Consider the following 17,167-nt stretch of genomic DNA (forward strand, 5'->3'; position numbering starts at 1 on the left):
CCCACCAAGGAGATTGGTCAGTTTTGCCATCCTGCTGGGCTTGAAATGAGCCATCCCTGAGGCAGGAGGAGAGGGTCCTACCACCATCAAGGAAGGAAAGCCAAGACTGGACGGTGTCCTTTGGACCTAGAATTCCTGCACTGAGAAGCTCCTGGAACCAGGAGACCGAGAGACAGAAAGAGACAGAGAGGTATAACACAGGACAGCGAGAAGCTGTGGCAGAAAAATGGTGGCAGGAAAGACTGGCAAGAGAGACAGGCAAGAGATAGCACAGTGAGCTTCCTGGCCAAAGAGCGAGAAAGCTGAATAGCAGAGCGGGGTGCCTCTGGGCATTTATTGGCAGAGCTAAAAGAGCTTTATAACACTTGCCTGAGCAGGCAGAGGCCCAGGGCCAGGGAAAGGCCTGCCTGCAAGCATGGCTGAGAAGAGGCTGTCCTGATGAAAGATCTGTATCCTCAGTTTTCCTCAACTTAAATTATAACCTGTTACTTCTCTAATAAACTTTATAATCATGAGTATTTTCTGTTAGTTCTCTGTAGCCATTGCAATGAATTACGGATCTCAGCAAAGAAGTAGAGAGTACCATGGGAGGAATGGTTGGTGTTATAATTGGTAAAGATGGTGGAGGGAGGAGGCATGGTATACCTCTGCCTCATGGAAATCAGCCTTAGGCTGTTGATCTTGATTCTGCTTCCCTTTTGTGAAGTTAGACAAGGAGGTTAGACTCCGCCCCCCACATCATTTTTACAGCATTGCAATATTTCATATTCACAGGTTCTTGGTGAAGCCTGGAGCAGAGTATACACCAGATGTTGTTCTAATGGTGTGATCAGCAGGTGTTTACTATTTACAGAATAAACAGGGCAGGGAGGAGTAGAACAGCAAAGATTATCATCGGCCAAGGCTCGCCAAGGTTAGGCTTCTGTCCTAGGTGCAATGGTACATAGCATCCTTGCACACCCCATTTCGCAATTAGGCACCATGTTAGAAGAACACTAAGCCTCTCTCTCCCAGGGTTAATATACTAGCAAGCTACAATGTCTACATTCCAAACAGCATGTGCAGAAAGAAAGTAGGGGGAAGGGGTAATAAATGGGAAAAGGAGAAGGCCTGCTGCAGGCAATGGACATTATCATTGTCTCATGCCCAGGATGTGTGGCCCTCTCCTGATGGCTATTCTGGGTTTACTTGCATCGGGGACATTCCTTTCCCCTTTGCTTCACTAAGCTAGTTTAACAGAGTTCTGGGTTTCTTCAGAGGGCAATAATTTCCCTCTAAGGTGCATATTTTGTGTTTTAGTAGCTATTACATACATTAGTGGCTATGGAAACTGTGAGACAGATTATAGCACACCTGTGTACCCAGCATGCATTGTGGTAAAATGTTGACTTTTATCCAAAAAACATCAGAAAATAACTGGAGAGTTTTAATTTTCATTGGAGAATGGGGGAGAGTGTAAGTATAAGGAACTGACATGTGTTCAGAGTGCTATTTGAAAATATGACTGGCTAAGATGGGGGAGGGTTTGGTAGAATGAGTATTGTAAGGAGATCACATGGTAGAGTATTACGGTAGCCCATATGTGAGATGATGGTAATGTTATTAAGGTAGCAGTAGTGAAGGTAGAAAAAAATGGTCAATTTTAGGGATACTCAGGAATTGGTAATGAATAAGAAATGAGAGTAAGGAGGAGTTAGGTGATAAGAAAGACTCACTGATTTCTGGGTGAAGCAGCTAGATGGTTGGTATGCCATTGTGTGATGCAGAGACCACAGAGAATGATCAGTTTGAGGGAGGTTGTTTTAGGGATTGTGGTGATGGGTAAAACTCAGTTCTTTGTGAGTTAAGCCAAGTAGGTACATAGAAAACAAACAAAAAATTACCTATAACGAACTCCTGAGAAAATCAGAAAAAAAAATGCAAAGGAAAAATTAGTAGTATTCATATAGAGATAAAAGGAAAACCAAGACGGTGTAGCATTATGGAAGCCAAAGGAAAGAATGTTTCAAGAAAGAGATGATGGTATCAAAGACTGCAGATAGTCCAAGCAAGGTGTGAGATGGTAAATATTTATTTGGCTTAGTAACCTAAAAGGTTCTAGAAATTTTAGCTAGCTGTTCTGATGAAGTTCTAGGTGGAATCCATATAACAGGATGCTGGCTTGTAAGTGGGAGGCAAGGGAACAGAAACAGTGAGTAAAGAGGACTCATTCAAAATTTTCACTCTGAAGAAGAGAAATCATCGCATGGTAACCGGTGTGGCACATTCCTGTAGACACAGCCAAGTCATAATGAAATAGCTTCAAATAAAGTAGTGTTTATAGGTGCTGTAATCTAATGTGTTATAATAATATGAACAAAATTAATAGGCAATGTTAATGGTGTTTCAACATTAATTCCTAGAGAATGGTGAATGTCTTTTTTCATTTTTGTTTCCCCATTTTTTTTCCAATAGTTACCTACAACAAAATAGGCATACAATAAATATTCATGTGACTCGAGCTCAGAATCTGCTTGTTTTAAAGAATAGACAGAACATCTTACAAGTTCCTACCTTCTAGTAGCTTTGAATTATTCTAATTAGAAATTATTTTATCAGTATCCAATGTGCTTTTTTAAAAAAAAATTTCCAAATGATTTCCAAACCCAAATGTAAACTATAATCTAGAAATCCTTGTTATTGTCACTTGAAAACAGATAATCATCTAAAAAGTCAAACTTCAAAAAGTATTTGCCATAAATAAAATGTGCAATTATTTTGTCAAAGAAATTCCCAAGAGTTTGGGGCTAAATAACTAAATAAGTATTTATATAATCCATAACATGGTTTAAAACATTCATAAATATACATTTCCCAACAAACTTGAACTCTGCAAGTAAACAAAATGATTCTTTTAAAAACTTATAAATATGTATAACCACATAAAAATGTACAAATCTGTGCAATATATAAAAACTGCTTAAATAACCCACAGTATTTACCGGAGAGCTCAGAAGAGCACCACAGTGAAATACTTCACTAGTACTCCCATACCACATGGTGACAGCTTAAGGGGTCCGTGCCAAACAAATCAAATAATCTCAGCTCAGATAAAGAATAAAAAAGCCCAACAAGGTTGCTAAAGGCATGGAAAGGGAATTAATAGATCTATAGGTCAACCTACAAACATAGTAATGACACCCTTACACTGCATAAAAACAAGAAATCTATCGCAGCTCTCCAGTTTAAAAAAGAACATAACACTTACTTAGGAGGACATGCATTTTATTACCTTGTTCATTCTCAGCAAAATAATAACACTATCAATGATAATAATTCCCCGGCTTCTTCAAATAAAAAACTGGATATAGAGTTTCATGTTTAAGGTAATATGAACAATTTAAATACCAAAAAATGAATTAAAACTAAATTTTAAAAAATTTAGAAGAGAAATTAGTTGGATTTTTGCTTGCAAATTTTAGCTAGAAATAAAACTACATTTTTGGATTATGGTTAAAAATTTTGTGCACCATTTTTCTCCAGTGTCTTTTAGATGTTCTTCAAATATCGTCCAGTTACTCAATTAACTCATATTAGACCAGTAGACCTCTTCCTGGCACATGACTGCTAAAGTTACTGAAACCTCAGGCACTTGAAATTTATTGGACAAGCCCTTGACTCAATTTTATTATAATTTATTAAAACTTTTACCTGTGCATGACTATCTTCCTGAAGCTTTGAAGGATATGTTTGAATGTTGCAAATGTTTCAAACATGGCACTTGCCCTCAAGGATTATCCAAATTTTAGATTAGTGAAGACATTATAAAACTGACTTATGTAAGGCAAACCGTAATATGTTCTATGAGGTAATAGAAAAAAGAAAGATTAATTCTTACCAGTAAATGTCCTATGAAAGAAATGTTGAGATGTCAGAAACTAGGCACTGGGTGTTCAGTAGTATTATTCCATTAGCCTCAGTTACTGAAAATGGTGCATTAAAAACACAATTGAAAATACACTTATATCTCCAACACCTTGTGAAATCCTTTGAAAAAAAAGTCTCAATAAATTTTGTTATTAATGCATAAATATGTGATAGTAAATGATAGTAGTAAATGGTCAGTGGTGTTTATAAAAATATATTTAATCACAATTTAGGTTCCAGGTAGAAAACCTAAATTGTGATTAAATATATATATATATTTTGGTACCCAGGTAGAACAGCATTACACTGTATCAAAGAAATAGGCTTCTTCTTTTATGAGGAAAAAAATAATAAAATTCTAATACAGAATGGTCAGAGTCTTCTAGTAGATAGATTCTAACACTCACCCAATACTTAGATAGGTAAGGAGATTGGGCTAGAATATAAATCATCCATTGCTTCCATCATTGACAAAGTCTTGCTACCAAAATATAAAATATTAGCCGTAATAACATGTTGTCAGGAGGGATCAGTCCCTGGAGAAGGACATCATGCTTGAGAGAGTACAGGGTCAGCAGAAAAGAGGAAGACCCTCAACGAGGTGGATTGACACAGTGGCTGCAACAATGAGCTCAAGCTTAACAACGATTATAAGGATGGCACGGAATCGGGCAGTGTTTCGTTCTGTTGTGTGTATGGTCGCTATGAGTTGGAAATGACTCGATGGCACCTAACAACAACAACAGTGTGATCAGTGATGTAGTTGCTTTATATTTTGGGTCAAGCTTCTTATCTCACTGAAAATCAGTGACAAATAGTTTATGAATCAACATACAGGTGTGGACCACACTTTATGTAGTACTGGCTTAAGTAACTCTTAGTTTCTATTAGTCTAAACAAGGCTCTTTGAAACCAGAGATTTTCTGTTTCTTTACTGGGTCTATTAATGATCTCTTTGTGAGTCTCACTATACACAAATTGTTCTTGTGTCAAATTTCAGGTGTTTGGAGACTTTGTGAACAAAAAGTATTATTCAGCTTCACAGTGCATGCTGTAGGCTGCTATGGCTCTTGCTAGCGTTGACTGCACTTTACTGATTACTTGAAATACAGTAGATAATAAATAAATGAACAATGAACTACTTTACTATTTATTGTGTCAAGTTTAATAATGCTTTACATTTCTTATTTTTTTAATGTCTATCACTTACCTAATTTGTTTACACACTTGGTTTCTGATCCTATGTCATCATCCTGAATTCATTTTATTTTTAAAAAATTTACTTAGAAATATTTTGTTTTCATCTCCAAATTATTTGAATGCTTAGTAAAATGAAATGAAAAATACTGCCATTGTGTACATTCCTGTTCATGGTCATCCCACGTGTTACGGTGTGGGACTGCCGCACGGAGTTTTCTTGGCTGCAATTTTTACAGAAGCAGACTGCCAGGTCTTTCTTCTGTGGTGCTGGTGGGCGAGTCTGAACTGCCAAGTCTAGGTTAGTATTCCAGCATGAACCATTTGTACCACCCAGAAACCTTATGCTTAGTGATGCCAGCTAAAAATCCATTTGGAATCAATGCGAACTTTTTTTTTTCTTTTTAATTTTTTCCTGGATTTGAGATACTGATAATAATTCATTATTTGAGTAATACTGATTACTCTCTTTAGTTAAGGTTACATATTATAAAAAAATTGACCTTGGTTAGTTGGGATGAAAAATGAATATACATTCATAGATGAGAATATATATTATTAAATAGTCCTATCTATCTATCGCTACTATATAAATTGCTTTGACAGCAGCTTAGTCTATCTTATATTTTATTTTATGTTTATACAACCCATATAATTTATATAATCCATTTTATAAGGGTTTTGAGGAAGGACTTGATATAATCTACCTATAATTGTATGTCCTAAAACTCACTTCAGCCTTTTATTGGTGTGTCAATTAATTGTTTTAATGAGTACATTTCATTAGGTGGTATCCATCGCTGAAATCTGTTGCATAACCACACCCCTCTCTCTGCTAACTGCTGTGCGTCATATTTCTCTTAATAACCCATCTCACATCTTGCTGCCCTCAAGGTCGAGCACTGCTTGTTCTTTAGAGGCATATTAACTCTTTCTGGTTACTAGAAAGATGCAATTTATTAAATGGATTCTGGGTACTTGACACAAGTTAATGCAGTTTCAAAGAAGAGATTCGTTTCCATTTCACTCAAAGGATCAAGCCAAATAGCCTTTCTCCCTTCCATTTCTCACAATTGCTAAAGATATAATTTGGACTCCATTTTAAACTAAATCCTTGGCTGGGTAGAGATCTGAGTCCATCAAAACCCAGCGAGCACTACAGTTACTGCTTATGTTTTATGAGGTACGGGGTTATAGGATCCTGCTCCCAGGGTTAAGCCCTCAAGATGGAGGAAAGCTTCCTCCACCCGAGACCTGCGACTTGAAACTCTTTCCCCACTCAGAGGCACCTCATTCTCAATATGAAAGCATTTAGAAGGGGATGTAGAAGTTATTTTCACACTTAAGAACTCCTCAGCAGCCAAAGAGACTAGTCGAAGGTCACTCTTTTCACTGTTCTTTGAATTTCACATCGCTTAAATGGTCAAAATGTATCTGCTTTCTCTTGAGTTTCCTCGCTTCAGTAGATTTTTGTTTTTTTACGTGGCATGGCTAAGTACCAATATCTCCACCAAACAAAGACTGAATTCCTATGCAATTATACTGCCATGCAATTATGAATTACTTAGTAACCACAATGTGTTTTTTTCTTTATCTATGAAAGTCTGAATCGTTTATATTGGTTACATTTGCTTCTTTTCTCAGGCCCTTTTGCATGAGTAACAACTTTTATTGGATTGTCCATATTCAGTTTCAATTATTCTTGTATGATCTTGCAGGTGCTACCACAAGGTAATTTTTCACTTTTCTTTGTCCGAGTAGCAAGCTAGTTACTCCATCTCAGTTGTGAACAAGCTCAGGGTCTGGGTCCAAGAGGAAAGTGAAACAAAGGTGAGCTAACCAAAATCAAGACAAGGAGAAGAAATGCCAGCAGTTTCAGGAATACGCTCTTATGCCAAAATCCTCTAGGGATCTTTGAGCCAGAATGAAAAGAAATATGAAGTCTTCTGTCTCAGTTGTCAGGCCTGCAGCAATGAATTTTGCCAAATGAGAATTCTCATCCTCTTGCACGAGTCTTGCACAGTAGAAACCAAGGTTTTAGAGGAAAATAACAGTAGGAGTGCAGGGCAACATGAAATTAGGAAGAAGATGAAGCATATTATAGATACAACTTTAAGAATGGTTCAAGTAGGCCTGAGTTCATGTTATCCATGTCGGAAGCTACCTGCTGGAGTCAGTTGCTTTCCTCTGCACACACATGAGCCCTCCACCTGAGCCAGGTGTTCTTAATTACCAGTTCAGCCAGGCAGAGCATACTGGGATTGCTTCTTGTATTCCCAGGCACCATGTTAAACCTCTAAGCTTGCGGCCAAAAAGAAGTTAAACAAACAAAACCCTGTTTCAGTTAAAACGTGCCTTCTTGTAATGGGAATAGGATATCTGCCTCCCTCCTTCCTTAGTTTTCCTCAGTTCCTGTTGGCCTTCTAACTTTCTGGCCTGCTTGGCAGATCAATGGGAGTGAGCAAAGGGAGAGGGGGGATAAGATGGAAGCCTGAGTTTGCAGTTACGGTAGCCATTGAGTGAGAGTGGCTAACTGCAGTGATAATAATCATGGTGACTAACCTATACTGCCTGCTCTATGCTAAATACTTTCTTTTACCTCATTTAATTCACACAACAACCCTAGGTAATCTTGGCTATATCCCCTTTTACCCAGAAAAGGAAAAATGAAGCACGAAGAGCTTAAGTGTTCAAAAAATATTTTTTGAATACATGAATAAATAAATTCTGCCAATATGAATATTTACTCAGCACCTAGATATAGTTCTTGCTCTCACAGAAATGTCTTATTACATAGAAGAGAAGGGAAGAGAGGAAGGAAGGAAAAGAAGTGAACATTGAGTTCTGGAGGTAGGTACAGGACTCAAAACCATTGCCCTAGGCAGATTAAATATGAGAAATCAGCTGTGGTATAAAAAAGCGAGGCCCAGAGTTGGGCAAGTCAGAGGAGAAAAAAGGCATTTATTAAGCATGAGATGGTTAAGCTCTGATTCTCTTGCAAGAATGTTTGATCTCTGCCCTATTTTATAACACCTTTTTCTGACTGCCTGTGGGTGGCCCCAGGGTTAACTGTGGCCAGAAGGGGCCCTGAAGCCTTTAGGTAAACCCTTCCTGGAAGACAGTCCAGGACCAAAGATGCTGGAAATAATTCACATTTCTGACAGCTTTTTTTTTTTTTTGCACTTGGAACCATCTACCTTGCTCTATATACTCTGAAATTCATGTCCTTCTGGTTCTTGTCTGTCTTTTGCTTCTGGCCTATTTTTTTGCCCTTACTCTCTTGTCATGAGCCAAGAACTGGCTTGTAAATTAGAATTTACCTAGTTATTTTGCTAAGTGATGATCGTTCCCCCTTGGAATCTCATTAAAAAACAAAAATCCAGCTCTGCCTTGCTGACTAGCCTCTGGGCCACACCAGTATTTATTTGCATACCCTTTTAGAAACTGTCAGAGGGAACAGTATCTGCTATTTTCTCTAGTTTTTGTTCTCGCAATTATTAGAATATTTTCTAGGATAACTTTTGTGATTTATATTCTGTGTCTGCCTAACTCATTCACATTGTTCTAATAATTCAGAGCTTTTTAACACTTGGCACGTTTAAAGTGAAAAGAAGCGGTTCCTTGCTTCTTACCTGGGAAAATGACAGGAATGACTTCAGTTACCCAGTCCTGGCCATGCTTTCATCTTTAAGGTCAGGTTTGGATCCTCAAGGTCGTGGCATGATTCTCCTTAGGGTAGTGAGGACCGAAGTCACTGACCCCTGGGGCTGCTCAGATCTTCTCATGTACTGTCTCAGCAAGAGCTAGACTTGCAGATCTGATCTCAGGACATTATTTTTACAAGACTGATGGATGGAACTAAATGGAATCATAAATATTTGTCCTTTTGTGTCCAGCTTCTTTCTCTTAGCATACTGTTTTCAAAGTTTATCCACTATGTAACATGTATAAGTAATTCATTCCTTTTTATGGTTAAATAAGATTCCATTGTATGTCTATATCGCACTTTGTTCATCTATTCATCTGTTAATGGACATTTGGTTTTTTCCACCTTTTGGCCATTATAAACAGTGCTGCAATGAATATGCATACATATGTATTTGTTTGAGTACATGTTTTCTATTCTTTTGGCTACATGCCTAGGAGTGGAATTTCTGGCTTACGTGGTAATCCTATGTTTAACTTTTTGAGAAGCCACCAAACTGTTTTTCCACTGCAGCCAAACTATTTTACATTCTCACTCACAGTGTACAACGGTCCCAATTTCTCCTCACCCTTGTCAACACTTGTTATTTTTAAATTTTTTTTATTTACTTATTTTTAATTATAGCCATCCTAGTGGATGTGAAGGAGTCCCCTGTGTGGCACAAACCGTGCTTAGCTATTATCTGAAAGATTTGTGGTTTGAGTCCACCCAGAGGTACCTCAAAAGAAAGACCTGACAATCTGCTTCTGAAAGATCACAGCCATTAAACACCCTATGGAGCACAGTTCTACTCTGACACATATAGGCTACCTTTAGTTAGAATTGACTCAAGGGCAACTGGTTTATTGTTTTGTTTTAGTGAACATAAAGTGGTATGTCATCATGGTTTTGATTTATAGTTTCCTAAAGACTTTTTTTTTTTTAAAGACTAATGATGTTATGCACTTTTTCATGTGCTTTTTGGTCATTTATACATCTTCTTTGAACAAAATGTCTATTTAAGCCATTTGCCTATTTTTTAAATGGGTTGTTTGCTAGACCATTATTAGACACATACTTGAAAATATTTTCTCTCATTCTGTATGTTGTCTTTTCATTCTCTTGACAACGTCTTTCGATGCACAAAAGTCTTTAATTTTGATTAAGTCCAATTTATCAATTTTACTTCTGTTACTCCTACTTTTGGTACCTCTTTAATTATTTTTTATAGGATTTTTCTTAATGGGACAAATTTTGTTTTTGTCATAAGAACCTGGGTTAATGTTCCATACTGTTACTTACTAGGTAAGCAATTTGGGGTAGGTTATTATTCTCTCAAAAGGAGCCCTGGTGGTGCAGTAGTTAAGTGCTCAGTTGCTAACTGAGAGATCAGTAGTTGAAATGCATCAGTCGCTCTTCAGGAGAAAGATGTGTCAATCTGCTTCCTTAAAAGTTACAGCCTTGGAAATCCTATGGAGCAGTTCTACCCTGTCCTAAAGGGTCACTATGAGTTGGAATTGACTCAACGGCACACAACAACAGCAACGATTAACAGCAATGATTATTCTCTCTAAACTTCAGGCCCTTTGTCTATAAAACGAACATATGTATTCCTACTTCACAGGGTTGTCGTAAAGAGTGCACGTAGCACTGAATACATGTGGTAAGCTATTATTACTACACAAAGATTTATATGGGGTGGTAAGAGGAAGATAATCCAAATGTCTGCAGAATCCCTTTTGGTAAGATAAATTTGAGCTATTCACTGAATAGTTCAGCTATCCAAGTCTACAAAGTTTTAGTTTGCTGTGCAAGTTCCAATAACTACAATGGAGCAGGTTCAGAGAGGAAGCTTGAGTTTTAAAAAGCATCCTTTTTCTCACGCAGCAGGGTAGTTTTGGCTTCTTTGATATGGACCAGGGCTTATCACAATCTCAGAGATAACCCACTACACAGAGTATGATCATAATAGATGCTGGATGTAAGCGTTTAGTGACATCTAGAAAGGTCAGCTTGCTTCTATGAGGCAGCTTCTAAAATTCACCGAATAGTTAAATAAATTAGGTCCCCGCCTTCTCTGTGCCTCTTTCAGTCGTTCTTCCTCTCTCTGTCCCAAACACAGGCATACATACACACATATATGTACACAATCCTTAAGTATGTTGTGCTTTTCAGTTGTGACTTTACAGAAATATGAGATTGTTTGGGATTTCCTGGCTGCAAAATGCATGATGTTAAGATATAAAGAAAGAATTCAGGCTAAGATACTGAAATATCAGTGCTGTGTTGAGAATGACCTCTGTTTGAATAGAGGTAAGAGTGTTACATAGCATAGCATGTTGTTTCTTACATATTCATTTAAAAGCATTGCTTTGAACGTTCAGAAAAAAAGAATGCAAAAATTAATTTCAGTTAATAATTTTTCTCTGTCTTCTTGCTTTAGGAAGACTTGGGATTTCTTCATAAGTGTTTTTTTAACCTCGAGGTTTTTGCTTTTTAATTAGGGGTTACAAGTGAGACTCCACACTCTCCAGGTTAAAAAAAAAAAAAAAATTCCAAGTAGAATAAAGGAGAAAGCATAGGATAGAGTACAAGTATTTGGAACTTAGGCATTAAAGCCATTTTCAAAGCTTTAGTTAAGTTCAACACTGCTCCTACACAGAGAAATTGGAGCAAGAGGATATACCTGCTGAGATACATACTAACAAAAATGCTTAACATAGCAGAGAGGAAAAGAGCAGAGGTGAAGGGCTTGATCTGTGTTTATTACCTGAGCTACCCTGTACCCTGGAGCAACTCGTTCTAGAAGCAAAAGTAAAACTAGTATTTGAAAAGAGTTAAAAGCAATTTAGGCACAGAGAATATCACTAAGTCACACGGTGTCCAAGTATACCTGTTTTTTTAAGCCTCAAAAAGCATACGGCCAATACCATTATAACTAAAGAAAAGTAGATGCTTGCCATATAGTTAGTGATGCTGTTGACACTTTTATAAATGCCACTGTATGCAGTCTTCTATTCTTACCAGACCCCAAAGGAATAAACATTTTTGTGTAAGAAGTATATCCTGAAATGGCATTTTAGGACCATTGGTTATAGTAGCTTTCTCATTGTACTGCCTTCCAACAGCTGTCTCAAATTTTGCCTGTTTTTCCATTCTTTAAGTACGTTAATTTTCTGAAATGTACAGAAAACAGTTGGATTTGTAAAATCACGCAAACTACAAAATGTGTGGAGAAGGTCTTGACTGTATTAAAATAAGTAATTCTTTCTTAGGTTTCCTCTGTCTACCTATTTATAGTGAGTGTTGATTGTAATGTAACAATGTTGCATTTCCTTATAGTTTTGCCCCGTAGGTCAAAGCAAATCAAAGTGAAAGGATGATAGATTTCTCAGGAATGAACTTGTACACTTCTTCTCAGCCAGGGGCAATTTTGCCCCACAGGGGACTTTTGGTAATTCTGGAGGCAAGTTTGATTGCCAATACTTGTGTTGAGGTAGTGGTGTTACTGGCATTTGGTGGGTATATAGCTGGCCACAACAAAGAATTAAAAAGCAGTTATTGTCCAGTCAGTCCCACCTGTGTCACAGTAGAACCGTACTTTGTAGGATTTTCAATGGCTGATTTTTTCAGAAGTTGATCGCCAGGCCTTTGTTTTCCCCCCCGTGGAGCCTCTGGGTGGGCTCAAACCACCAAGCTTTCTATTCGTAGCCAAGTGCATTAGTCATTTGCAATACCAAGGGACTCCAATTAACTGACCCAAAATACCTGAAGTTGAGAAACCCTGAACTGGTTAAAGCTAATTTAACCTGGGGAGGGAGTGTAGATGCGGGGAACTAAACAAGAAAAAATGGCTAAACGCAAGCTTCAAGTCGGATCTGGGGCACTCTTGCATGATACATAAAATTTAGTCAGCATATCCCTGATATTATTTTCTACAATACGTAGTTTGCTCCTTTTATCACTAAAGGAGAATTAAATTATTGTTATTTTTTTATGTATGGATTTCTTTACATTCTTTATTTCACACATATTTCACACCTGCTTCCTTTTACTATCTCTTTTTTAAAATGTATTACCTATTTCATCTTTTAAAAAGTGCCACTAGGATGTTTCTAAATCAGCATTACATTTTTCGTAGAGCCATACACATTCTCAGTCTTCAATGCCTTAAAGCAGTGGTTAAGAGCATGGACTTGGAGCCAGACGGACTTCAAACAAATGCTGTCATTGACACTTTTCAGCTGTTCAACTTTGGTGAAGTGACAACCTTTCTGAATTTTAGTATTTTCTTATCTGTAAAATGGAACTAGTATCTACTTTATATGATCATAAGTTAGGGGATGTAAGGAATATTATATATATTTTTAGAACATAAGCACCCGATGGGAGGTCATTTAAATTTTAGCATGTGTATATATACCCTTAAAAAAAAAAGAAAAAATTATTTACTTATTCTTGAGTAAATATAACCATAACCAAGCATCATAGTTACCAGTGGCCATGATGGGTAAAGTGTGCTTATTCCTTTTCACTACCCACTTGGGCCTTGACTGCTTCCTCATCTCATTTCTCAATCTCAGCACTAAGAGTTGCTCCCCACCTGTTCAAGTGACACGTATTCCTAATTCAAACCTCACTGAATTGTATCTTTTTTTTTCCTCGGACACTTATTTAATATGACTATATACAATTTTCTGATGCATTTTAGAAGAATTTTAGCTGACACTTAGACATAAACCCTGATTGAGTTTAAATTACCAGAAAATGGTTGAGGAATAGTATTTTCATTGTGGAATAAAATAAAACTGTATTTTTTCAAATGCACTTAAAAAATAAAAAATGAAGCTTTCAACCAAAAATTTGTTTCAGATTTAACAGATCAAATTAGTACTTTTATTCCAATTATTTTTCCAACTGAAACCAGCGATTTCTTGATTCCTTGAATATAACTACTATATACCACATACTTAGCAAGTTAAAATCAGAGAAAAGAAAATTTATGAACAAGAAAAATTAATGGTTATTTTTTAAAAAAAGGGACCCAGAGAAGTTGTTTGTATCCATACAACCTAAATTTGATTAATAAACAAACAAGTGAAAATACCTGACCATTAAGCCATATTTATATGGATATTTTAAGAGAGCATTTCCCTGATATAAAAAGTTTTGATGATTAGTTAAAATCTCCAATTTTTGTGTCTACAGACAAAAAGTCAAAACAGTCATTAATAATCATTTCTATAAATTCTCCCTTGAATAAGAGTTCATCATATTATTTTATAAAAATTTATTATTTCAATATAAGAAGAATGTTTTCGTCATCATATTTAAGCTTTTCTCAAACACTTTATCTAGGATGTACATACCAGCAAAAGAAGAATGTATATAATAATTATGAACCAGGAGATTCTAAATTTTACCAACTGTTGCTACATAGGCACCAAACAAGCAGAATGGATGCCCATGCAGAAAACCCAATATAGCTGCATGAATGCACTCTGCCTGCTTCTCAGCCCTGCTTATGGATTTCAAACACAAGCCTGTTACTATGTGTTTTCATATTTCACTCAGACTATTACTCTAAAAAAAATTCAGGAATATAATAAAGTTTATTAATTTATGTTGGGACATGTTTCATAGAACCAGCAGGGGGGAAAAATTGCAAAATGTCAAAGTAGTGAAGTTCATTGTATGTAAGGAACATAGTAAAACTTCAGATCTTAACCAACAGACTCTTTCTCATCTAATTATCATTATTCTGTTTTAACTAGAAGATCCACAAATGCCAGACATTAAAGCTAAGACAAACGTCAAATGGAATCCGACACCTGTACAGTAACATTCCAGGCATCCTAGCATATTTTAGCTGTCCATTAGCAATAAATAGCATTTCTCTGTCCATCTAATTGCTCTGAGCTTTCTTTTTCGGGTCATTTTTTCAGTTCCCGCAATGCACTGGCTTGGAGTTACAATGCTGCTGGCTTTTCATCTTACAACCCTTTCATTAGGGTTTTAGTCTGGCTGAGCCCATTAAAATCACTGGTGCACTCTGGGACTGTGTTTGCCCATGTGAGGTAAAGTAGAGCACAGGGCAACCATTCACAGTTCAGGCCCAAGGAATTCCTTGCCTGAAATATTTAAATAATTGAGACTAAGTGTTTTCTCTGCTTGAATTACAAGAATTACTTCAATTTTCCACCTCAATTTAAGTGAAGCAGCCCAAGCCCATTGAACATGTAGAATTACCTGTTTTAGCCAGAACCATTTCCAAAATGAATAAACATGAGTCTTTTCTTAGTTCTTAGCATATTTCTGTACTAAATCCCCCTTGACTAGCTAGTCAGATAGGGAAAAGGGTGTGACATAGGTTTAGTACCTTGCTCTATTAGGATTGTTTGCGGAGCTGAGATTCAAACCTAGGGCCTCCTGATCTCAGAGCCCATGTTCCTATGACTCTCCTACACTGTCTTCAGGATGAGTACTGAAGAACTGGTAGAAGTAGGATGGCTTTGGCTCAAGCATGGTGTATTACCATGCCTACCATATCTCAGCAAAAGCACCCTTTCCGGATACGGTGTCGTCTAAGCACACAGCATGAGGGAGTACCTTCTCCACCATCCCCAGGAGGAAGATGGACCTGGAAGAGTCATAATCAGTTATTAGTGATTAGTGCAAAGTGTCAAGGCAGCATAACGAAGAACTAAGCAGGGACAAATGTCTACAACGAGACACAAACACTTCCAATAAATAGTGCACATAATAAAATAATTAGGCAAAATCAAGATACGAAAATGTCTTCAAAAATAGCTGCATTATCTTTTATTTGTATTTACATGGACTGCCTATCCCACAACCATATTCATCATGCCCATCTCGCGATGGTTTCTACTTGCCAACACCGCTCAGATAGCTACTTTGGGGATGAGACAGTTTCAGCATCCATGGAATTTAATAGCACTGTGTGTATTTAAGTGGTAAAATATTAAATCCAGGTTTCTTTCCTTTTCCTCAAGACTACACAAAACTAAGAATGGTTTACATTTTGAGAAGTGAGTATATATCATGTTTATTTATGCATGTTGAGTATCAGGTAACTCTCACTCCATTAGCAGATGCATATGTGTGTGTGTTTCTCCTACCACAGGTTTTCTCCTAATAAAAATAACCAAAACAAACAAACCCATTGCCATCGCGTTGATTCTGACTCATAGTCACCCTAGAGGACAGAGTAGAACTGCCGCATAGGGTTTCCAAGGAGCAGCTGGTGGATTCAAACTGCCAGTCTTTTGGTTAGCAGCAGCGCTGTTAACCACTCTGCCGCCAGGGCTCCTCTAATAATAACAACCCATTGTGGTCGAGTCGATTCCAACTCATAGCAACCCTGTAGAACAGAGTAGAACTGCCCCCTAGAGTTTCCAAGGAGCACCTGGCGGACTCGAACTGCTGAACTCTTGGTTAGCAGCAGTAGCACTTAACCACTACACCACCAGGGTAGCTAATAATAATAATAATAGCTAAGTTTATAAAAGCTCCTGTTATGTGCCACGTACTGAGTCTAAGCATTTTAGATATAAGAACAAAGCCCGAAACAAATCTATATTTACATTTTACAGCTAAGGAAACTGAGTTTCAGGGTAACATCCCCAAGATCCCACAACTGGGAAATAATCAGAGTTGGAATTGAAACCCTGACAGGCTGGCTCCAACACCTACTGCTTAAGAGTTTTATGTGGTACTGTTAAATTGTAGTTAGAGTAACTGAAATTTATTCTTGGAACATTATCTCTGTTGTCTCCTTCTTTCCTTCTTAAGGAATTTTAATTTCCAAACGAACTTTGAGGAGAATGAAATGGCAAGAAGTAGTTTTGCCTAATTTCACTAATCAGTGGCTTTTTTTTTCCTTCTGGAAAATGTGATGAAATTCAGGTTATATCACTTATTAAAATGACTTTTTAATATTTAATCATAATTATAAATTTTATGATGTTTTAAAAAATTAATGTAGCATATGAATTTCAGTTCATGAAATAATGACAGCAAATAGTAAACTGCAGTTTAATCTTAATCATTCATGATCTACCACATGTATTCTGGCTCCAGATCTCTCATGAAGATATTTATTTGGCAGCAATGAGATAGTTTTAGGCAAGCAGTTAGTAATGAAACGAGTTTTAAAATATTTTCTGGGATGTTGTATAATGACTCTCTTTTCAATTTCAGATATCAATAAGTTATATCAGTGCATAGAAAATAAAAATCAATTCATTATCAATTCTGTTCCTTTCAGCTCCACTTCTGTTCTGACAACAACTGCACCTGCAGTCCTTCCTTCTTCTTCTCACCCTAATAACCTGGAGTCAGGTCAGGCCTCACAAG

This window comes from Loxodonta africana, chromosome 3 (assembly GCF_030014295.1).
Source record: "Loxodonta africana isolate mLoxAfr1 chromosome 3, mLoxAfr1.hap2, whole genome shotgun sequence".
Lineage (NCBI taxonomy): Eukaryota > Metazoa > Chordata > Mammalia > Proboscidea > Elephantidae > Loxodonta > Loxodonta africana.